We start from the raw sequence: 11,980 nt of genomic DNA on the forward strand, positions 1-11,980 counted from the left end.
CACATTCATTTTGTTAAATTTTCCAAGAAGATGGTTATTTTTTTTTAATTAACTTCAATAGATTTGGTAATTTTAATGATTAACTTTGTCTTAACTTTATAATTTATTAATATTTGATTATAGACAATGTAATACAAAAATATATATTTATATGAAATTTACCAAACGCTTTTGAAATTATGTAAAGTATACTTGAATTATTTATAATATCCTTCTTAATATTATTAAAATAATAAACATGTTGTTGAAAAAATAAAACAATTATATGTTAAGTAATATAACTTAAAATAAGGTGAGAATAAGTTTGAAGAGTAGGGTTCGTGCTACATGTGTAATAATTTTTAAGTCAAAAGTCTTTTAAAAAATAAACAGCTGCGAAATGTTAAGTGTTGACCGTGTTTTGTGCAGCACAACCAGAAGTGATCAAAAATGGTTTTTTTAGAAAAACAAACAGCCCCGAATTGGTGTTATGACGTCCAATGTGTTGTCCGGAGGGTTTAATTTAGTTGTTTGCATAAGTATGTACTTTTAGTTCTTTTTGGTGTGGCTCAAAATCAATTTGGAAAATTGTAGTTTGATGTTTGCAAACTCTAAAGTAAATCCTAAAACATGTATTCTATTCATGACATGTTTTTGGAGGAAACTTTGGTTGGAAGAAATTGTATTTGAAATTTTGTTTTCGTATAGTTTTTCTATTAAAGTCAAATAAAAGTTGTAAGTTGAAGTTTAGTATGTGCCCTTGTCGACATCATGGTTGGGATGGAGTGGGGTGGGGTGTGGGGACTTATGATTGTGAGAAATAATTTAACTAGATGAAATAATTTTTTTCAAACAAAGAGTCTATGAGACTGAATTTTGATGGATATGGAATTGCTGCCGACTCCTTACTATGTCCATCTTGTGATTCTCAAATGAAGACAGTGGACCCTCATTATTCTCAAGTCCTGTGATAGCTTCTATCCGGAGTCAAATCGGTCGTTGGTGGGATATTGATATCTTTCTTACTATGTTTTCGGATTTGATCTCTTGGATCAATCAAGTGACTTTAAATACCATTCAAATAGAATGTTTTGATGTTGTTTTGCTTACGACCATTTATGTTCGTTGGAATTTTTGGAACTCTTTGATTTTCAGAGTTGTCAAATAAAAAATCAGTTTTTTTTTTTTTTTTAAACGTATCATGTATTTTTATTAATATTTTCGAACTAAGTTAAAACTTTATTGGATTGGTTGGTTCAAAACCTTATTAGTATTATTTATAATGCACATTTGTTTCTAGTATTTTAGTAGTTTGAAATTTTTTGCCATTCCAAAAAAACACACACACAAACACACACATCTAATACTATTAACATCTCATAATGATCATTAAAAGCCAAAAAATGCTTTTCATAAAGCTAAAGTAATTGTCTTGAATTGAAATGGAGTTTTGGAATTGCCTCATAATTATTGGTCTCTTAGAGCCCCACCAAGAAATCAAATCAACTAATCCATAATAATTTATTGGTTCACTTGTCATTAAACATCAAATTCAAATATAAAAATCTTGCGTTATTTGGAATAAGTTTTAATCAGTGGAATTAATAAAAGAAAGCAATTTGTATACAGAAACCATAATACACATATTTGCTTCTTAAATCTTAATTAAGGTATGAATAGACGTGTCTCCCTTTTAAACTATTTGTAATACATGAGGGGTTCGTGATCTATTTCAGAAACAAACTGTGATAAGAAATAATAATTGTATAATCATATTCCCTTCCTTAATTCTCATGAATAGGGTAACAGTTTTTTTTTTTTTTTTTTTTTTTTTAATGGACAATTACAGAAATGACATATGTCTTTAAAATCAACTTTGAAGCATTTTAAAAATAGTATCTTGAAATGAGGCATTTAAGATTAACTTTATATCGTATCAAAAATAAAAAATGTATATTTTTTTCTAAGAAAAATGTATATTTTGGTTTCAAAATTTAGATTTTGGGCTAAACTGTGAAGACATGAAAAAAAAAAATGTATTTTAATATGTCAGAATGTTCGAAATGTTCGAAATTCAATAAAGAATTCTGAACTTTTGAGAAATGTTTTGTTTTGATTTTTTTTTTCTGAAAATCTAACAAAAAGTTGTTGGAATTTCTATGAGTGCAGGAGTCATAAGACTTTTGCGGTTTTCTTATTCTATTAGGAGTTATCTAATAATATGAAACCTCTCCTATCTATATGTATTACCGAGTTAGGATTAATGCATAAAACAAAATTCTAATTTGAGTTTTGAGTTATTTTCTCAATAAAATAATAGAGTTATTTTGGTTATCTTTTCTTCAAGCTTTTTATATTTGTTCTTGAATTGGTATCAGAGCTTCAATGATCACCACCAAAAATCGATAATCCATGACTGGTGAAGTACCTCCTTCGAGCAGGAAAGAAGGCAAAACGACTTCCGTTTAGGGTCTCATGCTTACGTCCGCAAACCACATCGTATGGGCTATGCGTATGAAGGTTGTACTGCGAATATACAAGGTATGGGAGACGATCGATCCAAGCACTAGCACCTCTAACACCGAAAAGAACGATCTAGCGATGGGTTTGTTATATCAATCCATTCCAGAAACTTTGATCATGCAACTTGGCGAGCAAGCAACTTCAAAAACCCTTTTGGAAGAAATCAAGGCACATCATGTAGGAGTTGATCGTGTGAAAGAGAATCGACTATAGACTCTAATGTCTTACTTCGATCGTCTCAAGACGGTTGACAACGAGACAATAGATCAGTATGTCGTAAAGTTGTGCACGATCACGTCAAAATCAGCATCACTGGGAGTTGTAATCGAAGAATCAAAGTTAATCAAGAAATTCCTACAAACTCTGCCATGTGCCAAATTCATTCGTATAGTCGCTTCACTTGAGTAAGTCCTCGATCTCAATACTACCGGCTACGAAGACGTTGTGGGACGGTTAAAAGCCTATGAAGAACGAATAAGTGAAAATGATTCCGGTGATAGTGATCAATCAAAACTTTTGTTTTCAAAAAATCAAGACAATCGGAAGACATGACAATAGAGGACGACAAAAAACGTCGAAAAAAAAACAATTAAGGAAGATCTAGTAACAAATTTAAGTCGCAGACTGCGAACAATGGGGTTGGTAAAGATCACTCGAACATAGAAAAGAAAGAGAAAGACAGATCGAAGATTGTATGTTTTCGTTACGACAACACAAGACACTTCGCATCTAAGTGTAACACCCTTTGTTCAGGTAATTTCATTTTGACCCTTAAGTATGAAATTTGTTGCAAATTGGTCCCATTGTCATTTAAGTGAGAAACACATTATCTGTTGAGTACGTTGGGCGTACTCAAACGTACACAGGGAATACGTGGTTGGGGGTCAAACCCTAACTTTTAGGGTTTAAGCCCTATTTAAGCATCATTAACTTCTCAAGATCTTTTCCCTTATCAGCCTCCATCTCCCAAATCATCCCTTGCAAACCCCAATCCATTGTGTGAAATTTTTTGAGCTTGAGAGTACATTTTGGTGTTCTTGAAGGAAGAAGAAGGAAGGGAAATCATCTTGGAAGCTCAAGGCATCTTGGATCCAGAAGTTTTTCACCCTCAAGCATCCTTTGGAGGTATAAAGTTTTAAACTTGATGAGTTATTTGCTTAGATCTTTCTAGCCTATTGTTTATGTTCATTTTTGGTCCCATAATTTTGGTGTTCATAACTATGGCTTACTCTAACCTGAAGAGTTGTCCTTTTAGACGTTTTGAGGTGATAAGGACCATAAAAATGTGATCTTAGTCTTTTTATCACTTCCATGCAAGAGTACGTTGGGCGTACTCTGCTTGTACGCGGGGCGTACTAGCAACTTGTACGCGGGGCGTACTAGCAGCTTGACCAAAATACGGGCTGTTGACCACATACGCGCAACGTACCCTTTGGTACGCCCAACGTACGCATCAGCCAACCATCTTTACTAATAAGTGCTTATTCCATTAAGCACTTTCGTCCAAAAACCCAGATCTAGCCCTCAAATGACGTCCTTAACCATAAAGTTTTCAACTTTATGATCTTGCATGGCTATTAAGTGCTCAATACCAAATACCATAACTTCTTAACTCATTAATGATGGGTTATAAGCATAACATCATTCCTATTGTGTTCATGCAACCCTAATTGCTTTGATCTAGGTTTTTCTAAGTAAACATACAACATTGAATACCAAAGCAATAAACCTTAATTGACTAGCATACAAATATGAAATTGACATATGATTAGGGTTAGAATCATTACCTTGATTGTTATGTAGCAATAACAATCACAAACCTTCTAGATCTCGACTTCTGAAAGCTTAGTGCCTCAAGTGTTGCACCTCTAATGGAGTCACAAACACCATGAGCAACAAGATGACTTAGGAGAAGAAGGAGGAGGCTCAAAAAACATTCTAGGGTTTTCTCCAAGAGTTAGCCACGTTTTTGGGGCCTTAGGGGTTCCTTATATAGGTAGGCCATTAGGGTTTTCAACTAGGAAACCCTAATTTGACTGCTTAGGCCCTAAGCAGCCCATGGACTCCTTCTAGAACACCCCTTGGACGAATTCCTTATGGGCTTCCCATAGAATTCGTCCAACCTATGTTCCAAGGTGATCCATAGCCCAATTGCAATTATCTTATAATTACAATTCCAGTCCCCCTAAGTTTAATTAATCTCTTTTGACCACAAAATTAATTCTTAATTAATTCTTGACCAATATTAGTTAAACAATATGATTTCTCCTTTAATATATTATTATCATAATATATTAATAAATCATAATTAATCCTCTTTCTCCTTAATTCATCCTATCAGTTGCTATGGTCAAGGCAACCCAAAAGGACCATGCTCACAATTGGGCCAAGTACATACCAAAATAGTTATGGGCTTAGACACCTAATCCAACAATTAAGACATCCTAGTTCATGAATGGAAGGAAACTAAGGTCCAAGATTAGCGTTAGCTAGGGTTGAGTTGGAGATTGGAGGCTGATGAATGAAAGGGTTTTGAGGCTTTAATAAGGTTTAAATAGGTTCCAAACCCTGAAGATTTAGGTTTGCACCCTAGCCACGTACGCCCATCGTACGCAACGTACGCCCAACGTACGCATGTAGTCCCCAAATTTACAAAAATGTCATTTGGGACCAAAATGCAAACAATTCTCATATCAAGGGAATAAATAAAAAATACCTGGAAATCGAGATGTTACACTTTCGAGTTAGAGGCTCAGTAGAGTCGAGGCTCATGATAGGAAGGACCCCAAGGGGTTAGAGACCTTAAATAGGGCACAAAACTATGAAATTAGGGTTTTAACACTGCGGCGGTACACCCAACGTCCCAAAAGTTACGCCCAGCTTAACACCCTAAAAACGCGTCCCTTCAGCTTAGTACGCACAACGTACTACCCAGTGTATGCCCAACGTACTACCAAACTTCCTTTTCCAGCTTAATTTATAACATCCATAACTTCTTCGTTTCAACTCCGTTTTCGGCGTTCTTTATATGCACGACAAGGTATTGAAGAGCCCCATTATACTATCCAATTAATTTTGACTCAGTACATACCAAACTAAAACTCTTAATTCACGAAATAAGTCTGAAACATCATTTTTCCCATTTTACGATTTGACTTCAAAAGACAAACTAAGAGCTTCGATCACATAACCAATATTATCCACATCCAATGGGGTCTAAACCCTATTCCTTGAAGCCCACGGCGTTCACTTGATCCATTTATTCTCCAAAACCCCGAAATAATAACTTCTCGAAATAGGATGTTACACATTAATCATAAAGTTTCCAACTTTATGACTTTACATGGCTAGGTAGTGCTCAAAATCCAAACCCTAACTTACTACCCGAAACCCAAGCTTCATAAATCTTGCATGGATGGGAGAAAGGGACCAAGATCACATTTTTATGACTACAAACACTCAAAAACGTCTGAAAGGACAGCTCATTTGGTCTAGAGTAAGCCAAACTCATATATACCAAGATTATGGGACCAAAAGGCACAAAAACTCAAGAACTAGCAAGATGTAATGAAGTATCAATCAAGTTCAGAACTTTATACCTTTTAGAGGTTGCTAGAGAGATGAAAGTTCTAGATCCACAAAGGTTGAATCTCCTCAAATGCTCTCTAATGGACTCCTTTTCCTCAAGAACACACAAGAACCACACTAAGGCCTTAAACTCTCATAAATAAGGCTAGGGTTTTGAAATGACTGATTTAGGACGTGGAGGCTGAAGATAAGGAAGACCTCAAGGAATTAAGGTCCTTTAAATAGGGTCTAAACCCTAAAAATTAGGGTTTGAATGATGCGGCTCTACGCCCTACGTACTCCAGGTACGCCCAACATAACTCATTAAATATTTGTGTCCCAAAGACTCTCATTCACATTCAATCGCATTCGGGGTACTTCCTTTCGCATCCAATACTCTCATTCGCACCCAATCGCATCCATGGTACTTCATTTCGCATCCAACACTCTCATTTGCATCCAATCACATCCGGGGTACCTCCTTTCACATTCGATACTCTTATTCGCACCCAATCGCATTAGGGGTACTTCCTTTCGCATCCAACACTCTCATTCGCATCCTATCGCATCTGGAGTACCTCCTTTCACATCCAACACTCTCATTTGCATCCAATCATCAAAATTTTGACTCCTTAACTCCCCAAATCAATCAATATTGGAAAACAGGTGTTACACGAACACTAATGGATCTGAAAAGAAGCATGCTCAAAGCTATGAATGCTCCAAATAGCCTGTGAGGAGAAGTTGTAAATCAATCAACATATTGTTGGGTTTTGAGCATTCTAACACTCCTAAGGTGTACATGCAACCCTAAATACCTTGGATCTATGTTTTCTCTATTATACATGCAAATATCAATTTTCCAAGGTATTACCCTAACTAGCATACAATCATATGTAATAGGATAACCAAACTAGATAGAATACATACCTCTTTGTTGTAGCTTGATTCCATGAAGCTTAAGAGCCTAGTGCCCCAAGTTTGACACCTCAAATGGTTCACACAACATCATGAACATCTTGGAATAACCATGAGAGAGGATACTTGACTCATATAAATCGGCTTGCCCTCTTGTGTATGCACTAGTGCCAATTTCACCAACCAATGGGGTCTTTATATAGTGTGCACATTAGGGTTACACCATGTAACCCATGACTTTACCCATTCCTTATGCTCCATGGGTTTTAACCTCCATGAGTATCCATGGGTCACCACATGGGTTAAACCCAACATAAGGAATCATGGATCATAAGCCCACATGTATAAGAATGAATGATTTACACAATCAATCCCCATATATTTAATTAGTCTCTTTTTGATCACTAAATTAATTCTTGATCAATACTAATTAAATAATATGATTTCATATTAATATATTAGAACTTATAATATATTAATATGTCACAAATATCCTCTTCTCACAAAAGGTCTATCCAAATGTCCCAATGCCATGCAACCCAAATGGACCATGCCGGGTCGGGTCAAGTATATACCAATTATAGTTATGGACTTAGACACTAATCCAACAGTCTCCCACTTGGATAAGTCTAATAACTATTATTGCAAGTACGACTTCATAACCCGACTAGCAATCGTAGCTCTTAAAAGCCGCTGTCAAACTCTGAACAAAACACTGACGCGTCCATTAGATAAGTGATCATATATTCCTCCATTCTAGATATCATATGGACCGAGACATGGATTATAATCATTCTCTCTGTCCATTTGTTGTTTCCTGATTTTTGATTTATGACGACCGACTAATAGAACAAATCAAATCAGTCCAGGCTTGGCCAAACACTTAGGGTGTCATCACTAAATCATCGAGGGGCCCACAGATATCGCTTTTATCCCTTTAAGGGTAAAAGAAATGGATAAACTTTGACTAATATGCTTGTACTGACTACTTGTTGAAACATACACAAAGGCACGTTTTATAACATCGAGTTACCAATACGTTTTCGTGCAATCAATGTATAACCAACTCATAGTCAACAACTCATATCTCTAGGTTTGAAGAATATAAGATATTATCGTCTCATGATTCACTCGTGATAAAAATCCATGAAGTGAGTCAAATGAGCGTGGGTTTAATCCAATACTCAGAACTTATGAGCACTCATGAATGTTGCAGCAACTCTTGCTATGTCCACTACCTTGGACATCTACAAACCAGCTTCATGACAGTCTTGATTCATATCTAATTCCAACATATGACCGACTGTGGATGGTTTGAATAACTTAGTCATTCGGGAAGAATGACCTAGTTATTCTGGAAGTCAAAACATGCAAAGTGAAACACAATAATAATACTAATCCTATATGGCCCCAACACTTTGAGTGTAAATAAAACACCTTTTATCTAAGCACCATATTGATTACTCATTATTCATTGTATACTGTTTCGATTTATCAACTTAATACTTGAATAAAAAACAATAGTCATGCCATGCTCCAAGCATGCACACTATGTTTGTCTAAACAATAGCTATGCCATACTCCAAGTATGCACACTATGTTTGTCTTATGATCCTTACTTTGTGAAACAGATCAATTGACAATATTTCAATGATGCTCATTTCACAATCCCAATCCTTATTGTAAATGTGAGAATACCAAACTCTTGCCATTTACTATAATCTATTAGATTCTATACTTATATGTAATGATCCCCTTGCAATGAATATGCACACAAGTCATAAAGACTTGGCAACAGACATTACAAAGCATTCCAATGGAGAGCACTTCCATGGAAACGAAGTCTCACATTCAAAGTAGATTCCTTTGAACACCCTTCTTGCATTAAGTTCTCTAACTTACACAGATTCAAAGAAAAACTTCCACCTATGGAGACAATTCCATATTCCCATTTTAACTATCACTTCTGAACAAGAGTTGCCTCCTTTCAGAATATGTCAATATGGTCCTATCTCTATACTTTCAATTGTCCATGAGCAACCAATCTGTAACAACCCGAAACTTTTTCCGTTATCCTTACCCAGTTTCCGTTTATAAAAATTTAGGTTTTTAGTTAATTCCGTCAAATTTCTTAGTTTGGGAAGGACCTTACGTTCTAAATAAATCCGAATTTATTTATTTCCGTTCACGTTAGTATTATTTTTGGTCTAAAGGAATATTCTAAACTCAATTCGATCGAGTTTCGTATTCGAAAACGAGGTTTTCTAAGTCAAAGCATAACATCCGGGCCAAACAAACCTTCGAGAGGACCTTACGGCCGCAAACACAGCTTACGACCGTAAACCCTGTTTACGACCGTAAACCCTGTTCACGGCCGTAAACCCTCCACCCCACCCCTTGGCCGTAAACTCACCCTATATAAGGGATGAGTGGCCTTCATTTCTCACTTTACACACTCCAGAAGCTTTCTCTCTCTATAAACTTCGAATTCTCTCCAAGATCTTCAAAACGTAAGTGTTTTTCCACCTTGAATGTTGTTTCAAATCCATTTCTAGTGGTAAATCCATGTTCCTATCTCATGAATCTCATCTTTTCTAGATTTTCTCTCTCACCAAGAACACCAAGAACACACACTAGTTCTTGGTGGCTAAAAACCTCATTTCAAGCTTCCTCTACGTAAGTACACTACCCCTAGCTTGTTGGATACAAGAATCGCTTGTTAAACATCTAGAAATCGTGACCAGAAGGTTGTTTACGGTCAAGGCAATCTCCCTTGATCGTAAACTCTATTTATGGGGTGCAAAGTTGCCACAACACCCTCCTAAGCTTAGAAACGAGGCTTAGAACACTTCCAGAAGGCTAGAAAGGACCTTGAAACACCGAAAATCGCATCTTTCACCAAGTGTTTACGGCCGTAAACACATGGGCCGTAAACCCATGGACCGTAAACATATGGGCCGTAAACTCCTGATTACGGCCGCAAACTCCCCTCTTCAAACACATGTGATTCTAACACTTAGTTTTAAGTGTTTCCTAGTCCCTAAGGTGGTTTCCTTCCATAACGAATAGTGTTATGTCCTCACCTAATGTATATATGTACTTTTACATGCTAAATACGATCTGTTTGTGCCCGAGGTTTTATTTGACACTCAGAAATTCCTAGCAACTTACACTCGAATCCCACGTCAAACAGTGAGTTCATACCCCTACACTTTTTCCGAGTTTTTCATGTTTTCAGGGGGGGGGAATACAAGCAAAAGTACAAGGAAACTTGTGCTCAAGTATATTATTTTGTTTAAAATAATTATATGTTCAGTATGCTTTTAACACAGAAAACAGTTTTACCAAACGATTAAGAAATCAACTCGTAGAAACAGTTTTCAAAACTAAAGCAAGGAACTTGTGAATCTTGTCATAAAATGTGATATTTTGCAAAGGATTCATACAAAACATAAACAGGATTTTCAGTATTATTACTTGTAAATTTGTTATTTTAAGTTGGAGACACGTCCTTGGTAACACTCCACCGGATTCGAGAGTGTAGGACTAACCCTTGTAACCAGAATCTTTTGGAGGGAGAGCGTGACTATTGTGTATAGATCTATACGAGACTGACTATCCCGCACCTAAACTGCTAGCTACAGTTAGGCAGCCATGCCTGGGGTGACAAAGTCATAAAAAGATACTGACCCCCGTTACGTGCCATATCCAGTTTAATGTATGGTTATAAAACTCGCAACCTAGATAACAGAGATTTACTTTTGTAATAATGAAACAAGTGAACTAACCTCAAAGTAATAACCGATTTGATTACTAGAGGGCATTAGTAATACCCTTAGGATCTAGTTCACTACTTATTTATTAGTTCTATTTATGTAATAAGACTAATGCATCTCACTGAGAGCAAACAGGGTTTTTCAAGGAAACTACATCTAACGATAGAAGTATGGTAGATACTTGTACACCTCAGACAAGAACAGAAAACCAACTATCAACTTTTAAGGAAAATATAGGATTTTCCTGGGATAACTCAACCTTACATAAACAGGCTGTTAAGCAAATAACGAATGGATAATCAAACATCTTTCATAAGAAAATATAGGATTTTCTTGGGAAACACTTTTCAAAGGATCAAAGAAACATTTCTTTCACCAGAACTAAACGTTTATGAACTCCCCAGCTTATGCTGATATTTTAAAACTGCTTTTATTCTCAGGGCAACAATAGACAGGTACTCTTGCCAACTTTTGGAGAAGACGGAGCATTTTGGAGTCACGTCTTTTACTTTTGTTATATACTGTTATGTATAAACCATGTTTTCAAACAATGTAAATATTCTTATTATAATGTAATGGTTGTGTTTACTTCGCTTACTATGATACAACTGTTGTGATACTACGCATGACGTCCTCCGCCCCGAAATGATTCCGCCATCAGTTTCGGGGTGTGACACAATCTTTGGCAAACCTCAGATTGTCCTTGACATTTGCTTAATCATTTTAGTCAAATCCAGTTCTATTCCTTTTTCCCTCTTAATGCCCTAGGCATTTGGAAAATTTAGAATGGATAAGTATTATAGCATATGTAATCGATCCTATACCCGTAGCATATGGGACCCGATTCATGCTATAACATTTTTTTTATTTGCCATGTTCTCAAAATTCGAACTATGAAGAGGGATGCCGTAATCATAATCCAATTTTTGAGAATGCAACATATATTGAATTTCCTTATGTTGAACCATTCCAACATAACATTCATATATATCCTTGACTAAAGTTGATTAAATTCTCAAACTAAGCTTTTAGAATTGGAATGAAGTATAAATCCTCTCCCTTAATTATAGCAAACCAACTTTTCAAAGCGAATTGAACCTTTTGTTTTCTATAATTAACATTGCTAACTTGCAACACTAACCATAATAATCATGCTCCCACTAGCACAATGATTATTATCTTACTAGCACAACACTTATGCTCCCACTAGCTTTGAT

General features: G+C 35.9%; 1 long non-coding RNA gene across 1 annotated transcript; it reads left to right on the plus strand.

Annotated features, from left to right (window-relative positions):
* The first annotated feature begins 2,274 nt into the window (after nt 1–2,274).
* Nucleotides 2,275–11,300, plus strand: LOC145156828 (uncharacterized). Its single transcript, XR_013736931.1, has 3 exons — nt 2,275–3,255; nt 3,546–3,627; nt 11,204–11,300. It is a non-coding gene; the product is annotated as an uncharacterized LOC145156828 (long non-coding RNA).
* The last annotated feature ends 680 nt before the right edge of the window (nt 11,301–11,980 follow it).

This window comes from Lactuca virosa, chromosome 2 (assembly GCF_052849685.1).
Source record: "Lactuca virosa cultivar CGN04683 chromosome 2, Lactuca_virosa_CGN04683_v6, whole genome shotgun sequence".
NCBI lineage: Eukaryota > Viridiplantae > Streptophyta > Magnoliopsida > Asterales > Asteraceae > Lactuca > Lactuca virosa.